The following is a 17980-nucleotide window of genomic DNA, read 5'->3' as shown; positions in this document are numbered from 1 at the left end:
GTTACTTACCCTATGTTCTAACGGAACAAATTCAGCACAAACGATCACCGCTAATTTCAAGTATCTTCACGCGTATAATGTCCAGAAACATGTTAATTTACTCCAGCCATACCTTTGTTTACTCGTCGCGTCTTTAAAATTGTGAATGGGTGTGATTTAATGTGAATTAGCGACATCAAACGAACACTCCGGACAAGCCGGAGTCGCACCCCCGACCATGTTTTGCCTGCGCTAACAAACATGAACCTGTGACCGAAACGAGATACACTCGTAAAAGAGGCATAGATTTAGATCAATAGTTAGGAATATGATAGGAGCCATGAGCTTTTAAAAATTATAACCTTCAAACAACATGAACTATTCAAAACTTCCAATTTTTAAAAGATATTTCGATTTCGCGCGCGTCGCCCAGTCGCTCGCCCAGCAGACGTACAATGAGGTCAACGAACTCCTATGTATGTTACAAGCCGATGAATGGTGCGCCGTATCTCCTGGCCTGGGAAAACGTATATATGCATATCGCGCAAAGTCAGGAGTTTGTGAAAGGATGTTTGGAAATTAATGTCAGAAAGATAAAGTTTTACAATGAGTAGGGATGTAATGTATTTCTTTTCAAGTATTGCTGTCAAATTGCCGTGATTAAACACATCCAGTCCGGCCGGGGCTGACAACGGGATGGAGTGGCGGCGGAGGTCGATCATCACACGAAAGGACGTGAAAATGTTCTGATGCGACGTAGTCCGTCATGTCCCTTGGTTTATTCTCAGTGCATGGAGCCTAAGCTTATTATTTACGCGATAGGAAATATGTGATTTACAAAATATCCGCAAAAAAGTAATGCGAGATATTAGTAAGGAAACTTTACATGGTATGATCTATGAACGCCAACGCCGGTCTCTGGGTAAATATTGTCGAGGCCGGGTGCACAGTACTGAAGATTTCCCATAATTCATTGCGATTTGTATCCTCGGAGATACCTGAGTGAAGTCTACCACGTCTCCCATGTGTAGACAAATTCACAGACTAGTTATCAAAATTTTGAAAACGTACTTTTATGCACACCATTCTTCTCAATTCTCATTTTAAATAATTTGGAAAATTATGCATAATTGAGAGAAGAGATAGCATTTTTGTGAAATTTGCCAGAGATTGTGTCCTCAGCCATACAGAATAATGTGATGGAAAGTAGGGAGACTAGTTGCACCTGTTTTATGAAACAAAAGGATATTGATTTTTTGCAATGGAAGTGACAAAAGAAATTTGCATGCTAAGTTTTCTCAGAGAATGACCCCTTCAGTTCGTCATAACTTGCTGCCCAAAAAGCAAGGCATTTTTAGTACCTAAACAATGTAACTTTTACGGTTGTTTAGTGGTTATTTTGAAACTTTCACTGAAATATTTAAACGTTCTTTTACTAGATATTATTTGACAATTATTATGATGCTGAATATTAGTGCTTACATGCAGAACTGAAAAAGTTTTTAGAAAGGTAACCTTCATGGATACAAATCAAAGAGAATTGTGGGTAATTTATTGTACTGTGGGGTGATCGTACTCAAACATTCCCGGGCCCGGGCTCTCGCTTTGTTCAAAGTTGCGACTTGGCATCAATGAATGACTTTCCATCAGGATGTCTATAAAATAAATCCAAACTATCATTGGATTATGGAAGATCGGTCACGACATGCGACATGCGAGTTTTTTTTAACTGCGACCAGGGAGTTCTTAAACTGCGACATGCGAGTTCTTAAACTGCGACATGCGGGTTGCAAAACTAATATGGCGTTTGCATACATGTCATTTCGTTCTCCTCCTAACGATGGATTACAGAGGTATATACGAGCTTATTTCCGCATACTTCTACAATGGATACACCCTGTAAGAAATAGCGGCCACGTTAGGACTCCGACATGTAGGGAAGCTAGACCGGTCACGACCTGCGACATACGACCTGCGTCTTTAAACTGTGATCTGCGACCTAACCCTAACCCTAACCCCTAACGCTAACTAACCCTAAGTTATGCCGTGACAATTTTTCCCTCCCTTGGCCTAATCTCCAGGGTTGAGAGCGAAGTAAGGCTTTTTACCAGAGAAAACCTAACCCCTTACCCTAACCCTAACCCCTAACCCTAACCCTAACCGTAGATCGCAGTTTTAAAAACTAGCATGTCGCATGTCGTGACCGGTCTTCCATATTGGATGATATTTTAAAAATAAAGCCCTCCCATATCCCTCGGGTTGATTGTCTTCTCTAAAACTTGCGCCATGATTGGCCCTTTCCGAATATTGTCTCAATTTTATACCACGTACGGGGGGGAGTTCATCAACAACAAGGTCTGTGTGTGGTTCACAAATTGCAACTTTCGTCTCACAAGATTGTCAATCAAACAGTGTGGCGTCCCATAACGTTTCGTCGCCGCACTCCAGGGTGAAAAAAATCACTTTGCGAGCAGTAACACCGCACATCGAGTCAGAAAATCATATCGAAAGTACTGAATCGTTTTTTTTTTTACTCAACAATCCGAATTTATTCTATTTCTGTAAATTAGAGACAAAATACACAGCAACCATGGGCCTTAAATAAAAATGACTCGCGAACTGACTTTACAATTTAAAAACTGAAAACTGTGAAAGTATGTGCATTTTTTTGATATCTATGTTGTCGACGAATTTCATCATGTCAAGGCACTTCAGCAATTTTGGCTCTGACGCTTTGCTAGACCAATCATTTTGGTAGCGCACAAAGCTCTTACACAACATATTGAATCGGGAACTATTTCATTCAGGAGCATTCTGCGAAGCATCTTGTATTGGGAAAAAAAAACATTAATAGTTTCATCATAGGCTGCCATGCATAGTGAATGGACATTTAAGTGAAATTCCAAAATCAAATTTCTTGCACAACCATTGACTTGAAACTACTGTTGTCTAATCATGAACATTAATACTAATAATTAGGTGTACATAAATGCACAGATTTAACTAGTTTTGTATTGGAATAAAAATATTCAAAGTTTTATCATAGGCTGCCATGCACAGTGAATGGACATTTCAGTGAAATTCCAAAAACAAATTTCTTGCACAACCATAGACTTGAAACCACTGTAGTCTAGTCATGAACATTAATACTAATAATTAGGTGTACATAAATGCACAGATTTATCTAGTTTTGTATTGGGAAAAAATATTCATAGTTTCATCATAGGCTGCAATGCATAGTGAATTGACATTTCAGTGAAATTCCAAAAACAAATTTCTTGCACACCCACAGACTTGAAACCACTGTAGTCTAGTCATGAACATTAATACTAATAATTAGGTGTACATAAATGCACAGATTTATCTAGTTTTGTATTTAAAAAAATTCATAGTTTCATATATATATATTGGGAAGTTTTGGGGATCTTTTGGGGATTTTCCCCATATTTGATAACATTATGAATAAATAAATAAACCAGGTAAGATGCAGTTTGTATAATGATTGTTCTAGTTACTATCTGGCTAGATAAAATGCACTGTAAGCAGTCAGAATACCGGTGCCATAATTGGTGGCAAACATGCATAACAATAACTGAAATTGTTATGTTAAGGAGTTCCTATCGCCTATCAAACATTAAATAGTGGCAGCCATCACACTTTAATTGCTCCAAGGAGGACTCTGACACCTAATATCCTCGAATCTCTACAGATATTAGACAATTCATTACAATGAAAATTTTTAACCCCTTTACCACTGCTATGTGGTTTAAATGTAGTTTGAGGATCATTATGCAGCGTTTCAGAAGATTTTAAGTAATTGGTTGACTCAAACACTGTTTGTATTAAATTACTCCCCAAATAGCCAATCAGCCACTCTTTAAGAATTGTTAGGTCACTGTAAATAATTATAATTGGCCAATCAGATAAAATCTTTGGAGATGGTGCACATTGCCTGTAATTTGACCTAGATTCAGGAAACCCACTTTGAAATATTAATGGCCATGGTCATTGGAACTGCGTCTGTATGTCTACAATATTTCTGTTAGTTGATTGAAAATTGATAAAAAATGTAAACTTTACAATACTCCAATGCAAACTTGTAACATTTATCAAATATCTCATGTGCCTTGGATACAGTTTCTACTTACGGTGTATGGGTCCGATACAACCTTAGAACGCAGTTTCAACAACTCTACCCTTACAACTACACAAACATACACAGCTCTTTCAACATGGCACATCATAAAGCTTACTTTGGCACTAACAAACTTTTTCAGACTAAAGTAAAAAAAAATCCATGTTCAGACAAAATTCATTTGCCAACAATAAAAACATACTTCACACACATTGGCTGGTGTTGATAAACCAAATATTATGCATGTCAACATAGTGTACCAACACACTGTAGTTGGAATATTCAACAAAAGCAATAAAGGATTAACAGTCTTTTGTTTTATATTTGCTGTCATAAGAAAAAAGTCATGTGTAAAAGTCACAGCAATTTATATTATTTGCCATGTAAAACTCTAACATGATTTCAGTGAGGCGTCGACATGAGCGGAAAAAATTTGGAAAACCAATTGAGTAGGCCAAAGTCTTCAAGAGAATTTTCTAGTTTGATCTGATTGTTGGAACATATCAAACAGCTGTTGATTGCCATAGCACTCTGGAATCACAAAACATAGTCTGCAACACTCACATATCACACAGCACAAAAACTAATATGGTGTGTTTCACAAACAGATTTTATATTAAAGTCCAAAAATCAATATACATGTAAATATAATTCTGAAAAAAAATTACAACAGATTTTTGTGTCCTTGTGACTCTCTGAAGGATATAATGTCTTTTCCAATTGCATTTCTTTGTTCATCATTAATGTCATGTGTTTGCCTGTCAATTTTGCAAGCAGCTGCAGCAAGATCATCATCTGTTCGTCTTTGAGTTATCAGACCCGGATATATTGGGCAATCACCACATCCACAATGAAAATGACAAATGTCACAACAAAAATGCTTTGCAGATTTTGTACCAGCAATATCACTGATGTAACCAAAATGATCAAGTAGTATTTTCCTCCAACATATATCCTGTGACTTGCAGTATTTTTGCATTGTTTTATCTGTAGCACAGAGACTAGTGTCTTCTGCATGAAAGTACACACTTGAATAAGACTGTTGACAATTTCTCCCATCCCTGCCTGCTTCTTGTGTGAACCCTTGAAATATCCTAGCTACACCCTAGTGAATTACCATGTACATATCTGATGCATAGACACCCATTCCAAAGGCAACAGTGGTAATAACCACACGTAAATTACAGTTGGTCTCTTTAAAGCTTTTCTCGATATATCGCTCATTCTTGACTGGTGTTGAGTGATGATAGATAGGGCATTTTGTACACCTGGTGGACCTAGCCATGAACCACCCCCCAGCTCAACTAAAAGTACTTGTATAAGGCTGCACATGACTTATGTTTCTGCAATACATAATGTCTTTGTTACAGTTTTGCTTTAATGTTCTCAACTCATCTGCCATCCAGAAGAAGGTATCAACTATCAGTAACGGTGCTCTTACAGCAAAAGATATTACCACAGTCAAGATCAGTAGTGACTACTTCGCATTTGTCCATACACAATATTTTCATTATGTCCTGTTGCATCTGTTGAGTTGCAGTTGCAGTTAATGCAAGAATACTAGACTCCTGCAGCACACGTCTCAACTCACTGGTTCTGTCTCAGGCCTCTCAGCTAGGCGACTGATGCCGTATGTTGTGGGTTCGAATCCGATTGAAAACTATCCGTAGCACACTTCTCAACTCACCAATTCCGGCATAATCTGGTCGAAATTTGTTGCCCCTAAAGAGAGTGCATAACAAAACATTTACTTTACCACAGTCCATGATCAAGCTGTTAATTTTTCATCACAAATGTGTCTCTGAAATCAGCTTGCTTACATAATTAACTTGTATCCTGTTTATTAAAAAATAAATCACAAATAAACATTTCATGTCCTGGGACATAGCAGTATGCTCACATTCTATCATAGACCCTCCTCCATAATGTACAAAAAAGAGCATGTTTCAGTTTTATATCAGTAACATTATTCAAGATTATGTATGTGCAAATATCAAAAGTTAAACTGTGCTTCATATCTTGATCTGTTCCTACAAGTGGGTACTAATGGGCTACACACTAAGCTGTATGACAAAAGGGATGATTTCGATTTTTAAATCATTAATTATCCCCACTTATCAAGTAATATTCCATCTGCACCTGCTTATGGTGTGTATGTGTCTCAACTTCTCAGGTATTGTAGGGCTTGTGATTCCTACACTGATTTTCAACTGAGACACCGCTCATTGGCATCAAAATTAGTGAGACAGGGATACACAACAAAAAGACTCGTTAGGACTTTCAAAAAATTCTACGGTCGATATGACGACATTGTGGTCAAATATGACACCTCGGTCACTAAAATGATTTGCGACAGCATTCCCGGCTTTGACTTATGTCATTTTGTCATAAATAATGGCTTAAATTGCAGCATTAATTTATTTCTTCAATGTTACATCTACTTCTGTTTCATATATAGATTGGCTTGTATTACTTGGCAGGCAACTTGTTGCTAACATTATTCTGAATGTCTTGCAAGATCTCACACAAAGTAGAAAATCATCTATTCCCATGTAGGAACCAAAACTTACCACAGGACAAAGTAGTGTGCTTCATCAATCACAATACAGTATATGCTATCTTGGTATGAAGGTTGACAGAGTACAGACTGCCAATTTCCCTGAAATAATGCCTCTGGACTCAGTAACAGAATGTCACTGTCTTGATCTGTTGTAATGAAAAAAAAACAATAGCTTCAATATTAATTATTATCATAATGAAATAATTTAAAGTAATTACCTGTTTAAAGTATGAATTACTTATGACCAAAGTTCCAAGTGTGGAAATTAAAGTTTTGTGAACACATGATGTTTAAAGCCACAGATAATTGTTTAGAGACTTTGAATAATCCTCCTGTGGGATGCCCTTGCACTTCACATGAAGACCTACTTTGAATTTTAAACAAACCTGTGCATTTACAGATGTCAGTAAAATGACACGTGAGAAAATAAAGATATCATTTATAATCAATGTTATTGTGTAGCCAATGATGATCATGGAACATTACACTGAAATGTACTTAATAATACAAACCTGTAGAGCCAGAAGTTTGTTGATTCAACTGGACAGCTTTTATTCCTAGGAGATCCAAGCGTGCCACTTGATCTGCCATCAAAGCAACCAACGGTGAGATGACAGCACCTTACGACAAGCTGTACCCATATGAGATAAGACACTTGATAACAATGCATAAATATGTTTTGCCATGACCAGTTGGCTGTATTCCTAGAACATCATGGCCAGTGACAGCATGTTCAAGACACTCCACTTGCTTATCCTAAGTTGATAACAATAACATGAAAATATACATTTGATATATCATGATAATACATGTACTATCTGTGGTAGGAGCTCACGGCAATTTATAGGTATAATTCTAAAATTTGTTTATAATGTTGAATAATCTACTATTTGTCAATTTATGGATGTGAAACTATGTAGGATTTCTGTTATTCATGGAAAAGAATCTAACTTCTGTGAACACGTAAACAACATCGCCACAACAGAAACAGTACATAATGAAATTTATTAGCATGTATTACGGCGAAGTCCCATTCGTTTCTTTACAAAGAAAAAAGTTTCCATGATGTGTATCATGGAGGTATTAACGAGATTTTTCTACTCACAGATGCCCAGTGTTGTTGGGATAGTCTGTGGGATTGGACTCAATATACTACGTTCGGCCTTTGTCCTCCCATTCGACAGACTATCCCAACAACAATCCTAACACCTGTGGTACCTACCAATACCAGTACCCACTATCATGAACAGTACTACTCGTAGTCGTAAGCAATCAGTAAGTTCTTCATATTTACCCCGCTGCAATTCCCTGTGCTATTTTTCATGCCAGCGAAGAAAAATCAGAAACAGTACCTTTTAACTTATATGCCTCTATGGCCGTCACTAGATTTTCCCTCTAGGCTACGCCACTGGCTTGAGGTGTGACAGCGTCATTGAACAGATTGCTTGAAGATCCTGCAGGAGTGGTTTTCGAAGTCCGTTCTTGGTAATGAGCAGGTACATCTGTCGCTCGAAACAGACAGGCAAGTCGCACAAACGCTTGCATCTGTCAAGACGATGCCACTGGCGTAAGGCTTACTGGGGGTCGCCATCTTGGATTGAATTGCTCCCGAGATGCATCGCTCATGCCTCAATTGGCCATCTTCCGGCTCTAAGATTTCTCCGTAGGATTGCCCCAGACTCTGTGTGGGCGGGCGAAAGTAGAGCCCCACTGCAGTCTGGGTAAACCGAGACTACCGTTATAAAAGGGACATTATTTTTATCTTTTGACCTTATATTGTTTCAAACGAGCAGTTGATAATGTTGTTCGACTTGTTGAAAGATTTCTGAAAAACGGTCGACCATAGACAACTTCCATTCCGTTTACGTACACTGTATATAGAAAAACCTTGGGTCAGGGGTTTATGGTGGGCTACTTTTAACCCCAGATATGGCAAGCGTTGACCTGCGACCAGACCACACTGCTAACTGCTACCTAGGCCGCGCTGTAAGCATCCGCGTGTAAAAACACAATAAACCACACGAACTGAAAGTCGATAGTGCAGTCTTGTAGTTTCGGGATTCCCTATTACCGATGCCGTTTGCTCAGTTACATTTTGACGGTCAGTTTTTCATGGAGATCATGACGGCCAATCCTGCTCTTAGATACACCATTCTTTGCTGCTACAGAGCACATTTTTGTAATGGGCATTTCGAATGCCTACAAGCTGCAAGAAGCCGACGACAAGGCCTATAATGGCGGATTTTTTCCGTCTCGTTTGTACCTCCATATGTAGACTTGCCCAAAGCCTGTGGGCATAGAAATGTCAAAACAGAGTAAAATGAAGGGATAAACTTCAGTAGACAGTCATGTTATTGTCGAGGTGATAGCGAATTGAAGCAATATACTTTGGCGACTGACACGTACATCATGTACATTGTCGGGTGAAAGCTAGCTCTGCGTGGCAGGCCAAATCGCTGGCAGCACCTCGGTTGCAGCGTGCAGTTTCTCCACCAAAAACAACCAATCCCAAACTTGCATTGAGTTTCGCTTTCGAGCACACCCACCTCGCCTGGGTACAGATTAGGCCTGCATACAGGTCTGTGTGTTCCCGGCGTTATACGGCGTTGGGGCCGTATAATGCCGGGAACCGCACTGACCTGTACGCAAGGCTAGGTACACAATGTGCTCTGCTGCGCTTCTAGTCAAGTCAATATACGAGATTTCGGCACCTAACCAACCACAAATTGCAACAGAATTTTTTTCTTCAGAATGCATTTTAATTAGTACCCAGAACAACATATTAAAAGTTTAATCGAATCAACCTTTGGAAATTATGTCTAATTTGCATAAATCAAATATGGCCGCCCGCCATCGTACAAAATAACATAATAGGCCATATATCACATATTTAAAAAGCTATTTCAGTGATTTTCAAAGTGTGACACTAGTTATTTGGCTCAGAGAATCATATTTTAGGTTTAATGTTTCTTATAGTCACTTCAGTAATTTGCATAATTCCAATATGGCGGCCAACATTCCTACAAAAGACATTTTTTGTCATACACCATGTATTAAACAAGCTATTTCAGTGACTTTGAAGTTAAAAGTATATTTCTTAGGCATGAACCACAATTTTCGAGGTGCAATGATTTCAATAGGTAATTTGTTAATTTGCATAAATCCAATATGGTGGCAAACATACCTACAGAAGACATTTCTGTCATATACCACATATTAACCCTTTGGGAGCTAAAATCTATTTTTATCAACTTTATAAAATGTACCACAGTCAATGTTTCTTCTTTTTGCCAAAATTTTCATTAAAAATGTAGCTGATGAAAAATGATATCCATTTGGTCCAAAATAATGACAAAATGTCCAGAAAAAAATCACTGAAATTGGTAAAATATTGCATTAGAATTTTAGTGTAAAAAAGTACAGCAGTCAAAGGGTTAAACAAGCTATTTCTGTGATTTCGAAGTTAAAAGTATATTTCTTTGGCATGGACAAATGATTTTGAGGTGCAATGATAGGTTCTTCGTTAATTTGCATAAATCCAATAGGCCGGCCAATATACCTACTTAAGACATTTTCTGTCATATATCATATATTGAACAATCTATTTCAGCCATATATTTCTTGAGCATGAAGCAACACCTTTTGCGGTTCAATGTTTTTAAAACACACTTAGATAATGTTCAAAATGAAATATGGCTGCCAAATTAACGCCCAAATAGCTTGTAGGGTGTTTAGCAATAGGAATATCAAGAAAAAAAATTGTTTAGAGGGCACTGCACCCAATACAGCATATTTTGCTCGAAATATTTTTTTGCAAACATTCGTCCAATTTTGATTAATTTGTTAACCAAAGATTAAAAATGGGTTAGGTTCACCTTTCAGCTTGGCAAGCAGTCGTAAGTTGCATGATATAGAAGGGTTAATGTATGCAAATGTATGCAAATCAACCGATTTCCTGCTTCCCTTTTATCCGAATTTCAAGATTTCCAAAGAATATAACTCTAGTCTGGCTGGGTCATATTTTCTGAAATTTTCACGTTGTGTTTTTTAAATGCTATATAACAAAACAACTATTTTGTTTTTCACTAGAATTCTCACATTTTATATTAGAGGCATTTTTATTTTAACCATGATTTTAAGCACTTTTTGAGTGTCAGTCGTTCAGAAGAAGCAATTTTAGAATAAGGATGTACTCTTGTTTCAAGTGAAATATTACATTTCACTAAATAGTTTCTACGGTTTTCCTTGTCATCTTAGATGAGAAATATTCCTTCGAAAAAACTGTGTTGGCAACGTGCACCTCCACCTTAAGTTCTGGAACATTTATTCTTAAAAATGTGGAATATAAACCGTAAATTTACTTACAATAATGATCCATTTACGAATAAAAGATTATTTTAATACCTGAATTCGTTAAAATACTCCATAAATATATTGTATTTTTAAAAGAATGTTAAAGCAAATTTGGTAGACTTACATATATGACTTCCGAACGGATTAAAATACGTATATGTTGATATGCGTTTACTATTGAGATGTAAGATAGTCATGCAATTTTAATTATTTTGTGATTTTTCTAAATATGACAACCGTTAATAATTTTTAGTCATCTAATAATAATCTCTTTCTGAATATAGCATTATTTGTGATATTCATAGGTTTTTTATACTCTACAGTGTTAAAACATTTTATCTGTAATGTTTACTGTTTTAAAAAAAGTCGTGTACAAAATCTTTAGTTTATAATTTAGAGTGAACCCCCTCCTTATGGACGAGCGCGACTTTAGTACATCCCCCAGACCATAGGCAAGAAGTCATCACTTAAAACAGCAAAAATACAATAAACACAACAAAGATAATGAAAACGCAGGAAAATAAAATAATGTGACCAAAATAACACATACCACAATACAGACAAATTAAAACTTAGCGCTGATGCAATCAATGTCAGACTCTTAAAAACTTGAGCAACACACAAACTCACAAAAATTGAAAATTGCATGCTTAGCAAAGGCTTGACATTAATTCAAGCAACTCATTAGCCCAGCAGAATCCAACTGTTACACGATACAATCATGTAAATCTGGAAAACGACACTTGGAAAAATGTCTTAGATGTACTTGTTTGTATTGTGTAGTAGTAGGATTCTGTGTTTGGATTACTTGTAAGCCTTTGCTAAAGCATGCATTTTTCAGATTTTTTGAGTTTGTATGTCCATTAAGTTTTTATGAATCTGACATTGTTTGCAATAGTGCTAAGTTTCAATTTGTGTGTATTATGGCATTTTTTATTTTGGTCATATCATTTCTACTGATTTTTAGATTTGTTGTGTTTATTGTATTTTTGCTGTTATGTGTGATGACTTCTTGCCTATCATCTAGGGGATCTTATAGAGATGCACTCATGCATAAGAAGGTGGGTCAGTCTAAATTAAAGACTAAAGATTTTGAACACGTCTTTTTTTAACAGTAGACATTAAAGATTACATGTTTTGACACTGTACAGTGTTAAACACCCTTACAAATTATGAAAATGCCGTACACAGATGAATCCAATGTTATATTCAGAAAGAGAATATATTATTAAGAAAACTAACAATCATAAGCAGACGTCATCCAAGGACTTAACAGTTTCTTCTTGATAGGTTCCTAGACTAAGTGCTAAAAACTATACCAAACCCTTATCTCTATTAGAAGCTATTAGGCCATGGGGCATTAATATGGCAGCCATATTTAATTTATGCGAATTATCAAAGGGTCTCTGTAAAAATTGAGTCACTAAAAGTGTTTCTTCGCACCTAAGAAAAATATTACAACTTTAAAATCACTGATATAGCTTGTTTAATACATGGTATATGACCAACAATGTCCTTGGTATGAATGTTGGCCAATATATTGGATTTATGCAAATTAACAAATTACCTATGCAAATCAATACATCTCGAAAATCGTGGTCTATGCCTAAGAAATACACTTTTAACTTTAAAATCACTGAAATAACTTGTTTAATACGTGGTATGTGACCAAAAATGTCTTTTGTAGGAATGTTGGCCGCCATATTGGAATTATGCAAATTACTGAAGTGCCCATATGAAACATTATACCTCAAAAATGATTCTCTGAGCCCAATTCCCTGTGTCAGACTTTGAAATCACTGACATAGCTTGTTTAACATGTGATATATAGCCAATTATGTTATTTTGTCGGATGGTTGGCCGCCATATTTCATTTATGCAAATTAGTCATATTTCCCCAAGGTGGATTCGATTAAACTTTTAATATGTTGTTCTGGGTACCTCTCTGAAATGCATTCTGAAGAAAAAAATTCTGTTGCAATTTGTGGTGGGTCCAACCCTATTTTGACTGGACTATTCTAAACTTACGCAAAGCCCACTTTTGGGAGTGGGTAAGAGGCCGTAAGCAACATATAGGGTCTCGGCAACTGTCGCTGCAATTTACCCACTTTTGGTTCGAAATGCGATTCAACTGATACAAATAATTACACGATGCACAGAGAATAACAACATTCGAACAGATCTTGTGTGTCGAGAGGTGACTCCAACCGCGAGCAATATAGATCGACAGTACCCGCTCGGCGCAGTGTCACAATGTCACAGATGCTACACCGTGCACTGATCAGTGCGATGTTTCCAAGTTCAACAAGTGATCATGTCGTGTTTGTAAAACTAACAAGAAAATGCCCTAAAATCTTAAAAGTTAACGAAGATTTGCTAACGATCAAATGCACAGAAAATGCATTACTCTGTACCTGTTTCACTATCACCACAGCAATCTGACATCGTTTTAGCACAGTCCCTCTAAGAGGGACTGTGGTTTTAGGTTTACCATTGACCGAATCTCTGTTTTATTTCTGTTTCACAGTCCGTGTCATCGATACTAAAGTGAAACTTACAAGCAAATGCCCTGCTTAGTTTTACTATTTGACAGTAGTTTGTGAGACGTGCATTTGTTTATGCGCCGTGTGCTCCTCGATATCTATTGTGCTGAAGTTAGTGTGTGGAGGTCACAGGCCGTTCACGTTCCAGCTGTACTTTGATGGTTGACGTATGCGAAGTAATATTGGTCATGTGCTGGGGTTCAATCAAGGCGGTTGGTTCAATTTGCGTGGACGCTCTTACCAACAATGAACCTTGCCGTAAAGAGCAAGGTGGTTTTACATACCCTTGAAGCCGTCCATAGTCACAATTTAGGTCTCCTATTGATTTGACCAGGGATTTCAGCAATCGAAAAAAATGAAAAAATATCGATAGATAGCAATAATTTCCCTTAAAGGCAAAAGGGAAATTATGGCACGCGGTGTAGCTGATACTTTGCCATTTTAGTAATATTTCAGGAATTTCCCGGTACGATGTGACCCAACACTTTTCGCCAAAAGAAAGGCCACGTGTCAGGGGTTCGAAATTTGCAATAAAAATATTGCGAAAATTGACCTTTGAACCTGAGTCGCATCGTTACGTGTGCACATAGAATTATATCATGGTAAGATCCAATATGGCCGGTAGGTGGCCGCTTTTCCCAGTTTTTTACATGTCTCAAGCAATAACGTGGACATGTCTGTCATGAAGTTTGCGCGTGAACTCAGTACCATGCATGATCCAGTAGTACATAAATTTAGTTCTAATTTTATTTTCCAGCAAAAGTATATTAAAATGTCTCAATAGACATTGGTAAAGTTAACTCCAGTGTAAATAATTACTTACGCTGTCGATTGTTAGTACCTCTGACTCATAGTGGAAATTGATATCAGACAAATGTGTAGATAGACACGGGCCTGAATGACTGCCCACATACGTTTGGAAGGCATGAAAGCATTCGCAATATGGTAGGCAGTAAAGAGATAAAATATCAAGTGCAAAGAAAAAATCTGTCAAAATTAATGTTGATGTTTTGATACTGTTGTAAAATAAATAAATTTGCTTGTCTATTTGCATTTTCAACTTTTCACATTGAAAAAAGTTTATGTTTTTGTTTTAAATTGAATGAATGCTTTATTTCAACAGATGCTTCACAGTATGTACAATAACGAAACGGAAAGAAACGGTGTCTTACTGAAGTTGTACAAAGTAAAAAAAGAACGAACATTGCAGAATTGTATAATCTGGTGTGGACCATGAAAATAGTCCAATACGACTAGTCGAGTTTATGGCGCCTAAATATACTAATAATTATTCAGTACAAGCTTAAGTGTGACGGAGGATAGAAACAAACACAGTTTTAATGTAAATTCAGTAAGTGATGTTTCAAGTAGACTTGAAAACTTGTCTACTTGACAGTTGTTTGAGATAGCCAGGTAGGAATTCAGTGTTTCACAGTTGCATGCCTAATTGTATGTTGTCAAATTGTCAAATTTGAGCCTGGGATACGAAAATGTTCAACCCGTGTTAAACGTGTTGGATACGAGTGCTTTGGAATATCAAAATAGTGTTCAACTGCACGAGGAAGATCGTTATTTTTCAAATCACAAACGAACATACGAGTCCAATATTTACTCAGTTTGTAAATATCTAAAATATTCAGTTTGTGAAACAGACATTCAGAATGAGCAATCAAATGAGAAAAGGTAATTGAGCGAACAATGCGTTTCTGAAGGCGAAAAATTGGCTTTAAATAGCTGGAAAAAGTGTGTCCCCTGATTTGCAAACAGTACATTGTATGAGGTAAAGTGAACGCATTATATAGTTGAATGAGAATGGATTTTGGAACATACTATGTGTGTATGTAGTGTCTTAGTCATGTAATAACACCAATCTTTGGTGTAATTACTACACTAACTTTTCGTATATGATATGAATCTATCATAACCCCTAAACAGCAGGCACAACAAACTTGCTCTGTGGTATCATTCCCAATCGAAAGATTTCCTTCAAATGTGGTGTTTCGCTGAGCTGTCTTTATGATCGTATAATTGGTTTTGTAAACGTTGACTGTGAGTTTGTTGGCCTGAGAAAGATTTTTTCAATGGGATGAAAAAGTGATACTTCAAGGAAGGGATATCTTTGGAATTGAATCCAGAGAGTGAATAGACATGTTGAAAGGTACTAGGTTTGTACAGTACCGCAGATCTCTTGTCAGTACAACGTATCATTCACAGAACAAGTACTAGTTTGGTCCTTTTATTTTCGCTTATTTTAGACGACATTCCCAAACGTTATATTTTTCCCTTCAAAAACTCAGCTAGGGGACCTGTCTATGGATGGCATATTGTGTCAGTTCGGAAAGATGTGCGCGAATGGCGAAATTTGACTCCTTTTTCATGCAAGGTGATCAGGGGGCCTCTCACTACTATAAGCAAAAAGGGCCCTAAATTGTTCAGTACAGCGCTCCCGTCGGACAACGCTTTGGACTGGTTGCTAGTGACGACAGCGAACATTGTATCAATTTCATTTCAATAAAATATCGATCGAAATCTGCTCGCCTGTCGCTCGTATTTTCAGGTTACGCCATGAATTTCTCCATGACAGCCCGTATATATTAACTTATGTACCATAAAATCAACGTATCGGTTGTTTTCTTCCACTCAAATTGAATCGAAGACAATTTGTTTAGTCTCGGTGATACTTTTATGTTTCAGCATATTTTGGCGCTCTTTGGACAAGTTTGGCGCCATGCGATCCGCGGGTATGCAACACAACATTGTATCAATTCGCAACAAAAGAATATCGATCGATAACGTTCACTACACGTTCACAGTGGAGACTCTACACCAGTTCGCTTCCGTTTCGTGTTATTTTTACCAATTTACTGCGATGTTCATGGTTCATATTCACTCAAATTTTGTATAAAAGACAACAACCTGACAGGTACTTGATCTGTACAATTTAGGAGACACTTGCTGATTAATTTGTGTCAATTTCAGACCCTTGTTCTGCTCATGTAAACGCCGTCAGAGGAACATATGAGGAAATGAAATCTGCATCTCTTTCCTGAATATTTAGCTGTGCGGCTAGGCGGTGGGTGCAATGAAAATGCCCTCTAGCGACAACCGGTTTTAACCAATCAAAAGAAAGTATTTATAGCTCGCCAGCCTGAAGTGTCTATATCAACCGCAGCAGCCACAATTGAGAAAGGTGAGTTTATTTTGCGAAATGTCATTAATTTGCTATATTTTTGGTATAATAACTCACAATAACAATTGCTTTATTTGGTTTTGTACAAGAATGTCAACGAGTTTTGGTCGTGGTATAAAAATTATCATTTATCGTCGATCGCCCAAAATTTGAGGGACATGTACTTCCGGTATCGTTTTTCTTCAATTGAATACAGTTTTGTATAATTTAAAAAAAGGTTTAGTTGTTGAAATTGTATTAATTGAATTCAGAAAGGTTTAATTTACCTAATTTATAAACTAAACCAACTGAACCATCGCAATTATTTACATGTTTCGACTATTGGTATACCGTGTGAATTGGCGGCAAATTAAAGATGGCGTCACCCGTACTGACAGCGGGGCACACTGTCACTGCACAAGAGAATGAGAATTCCTCCCAATTGGGAGTTTTTGAACAGGTGTTTTTGCTGACATGAGTTTCTTTTTTTTTGATAAAATCTCCTGATCGCCCTGTAGTGTGTTTGGCGTCGAAAGTTTAATATTTTAACTTTTCTTGATGAATTTAACGTATTAGTAAAAATCGAGTCGATCTATGCTGCCAAAATACATTATTCATGTCGATGACCAGCTGCCTATGCTATAAATCTCACTGATATTGAACAAAGTTTGAATAACTCGCAGAAAGCAGGGTGAACTTTTCGGGAACCATGGTAAACCTAACCTCAAATTTATTATTGAATATGCTGGTACACTTTTCTTCATGCGCAAATGTCTATTAAAGTGCACACAGCTAAAGTTCTCAAATGTTTTCCTGAAGTGATTTTGTTAGCTCCCCTGTCCGAGACGCGGAGCTTATCTGATAGAGTACATACTTCTCTAAATCCCAGACCCAGTGCAAGTCGCATCAATGTCATTCCACATCAACATGGACACCAAAGATCACAACAAAATGGACAAACAGGGACTCTGTCATCTGTGACTTGTTTTATGATAAATCCAATCATACAAACTTATTATAGAATCATCAACAACAACAAAATTACAGTATACTGCTATCACACAGCCAGAGTTCATTGCCCCGTCACACTTACATCTCAGTGATGAGTGGTGACAATGACTATAAACTGAAAGGGCTGGGAAATTTTGGTTAAGAGAGTACATGTATTTGCTGTATGTAATATTTTTGTCCAATTACCATTTGCCCAGAATTGAACTGTGTATTCATTTTCTGATAGGACT

The 17980-nt window shown here is 37.1% G+C and overlaps 1 long non-coding RNA gene across 1 annotated transcript; it reads right to left on the bottom strand.

Moving 5' to 3' along the window:
- Window positions 1–5777: 5777 nt before the first annotated feature.
- On the bottom strand, window positions 5778–8428 carry LOC139115957 (uncharacterized). The gene is made up of 3 exons (XR_011548208.1): window positions 7187–8428; window positions 6685–6820; window positions 5778–5836 (listed from the first exon to the last, which is right to left on the bottom strand). It is a non-coding gene; the product is annotated as an uncharacterized lncRNA (long non-coding RNA).
- Window positions 8429–17980: the final 9552 nt, after the last annotated feature.

This window comes from Ptychodera flava, chromosome 2 (genome assembly GCF_041260155.1).
Source record: "Ptychodera flava strain L36383 chromosome 2, AS_Pfla_20210202, whole genome shotgun sequence".
Classification (NCBI taxonomy): domain Eukaryota; kingdom Metazoa; phylum Hemichordata; class Enteropneusta; family Ptychoderidae; genus Ptychodera; species Ptychodera flava.
The sequence above is the reverse complement of the archived record's forward strand: the minus strand, read 5'-3'. Positions and strand labels throughout refer to the sequence as shown.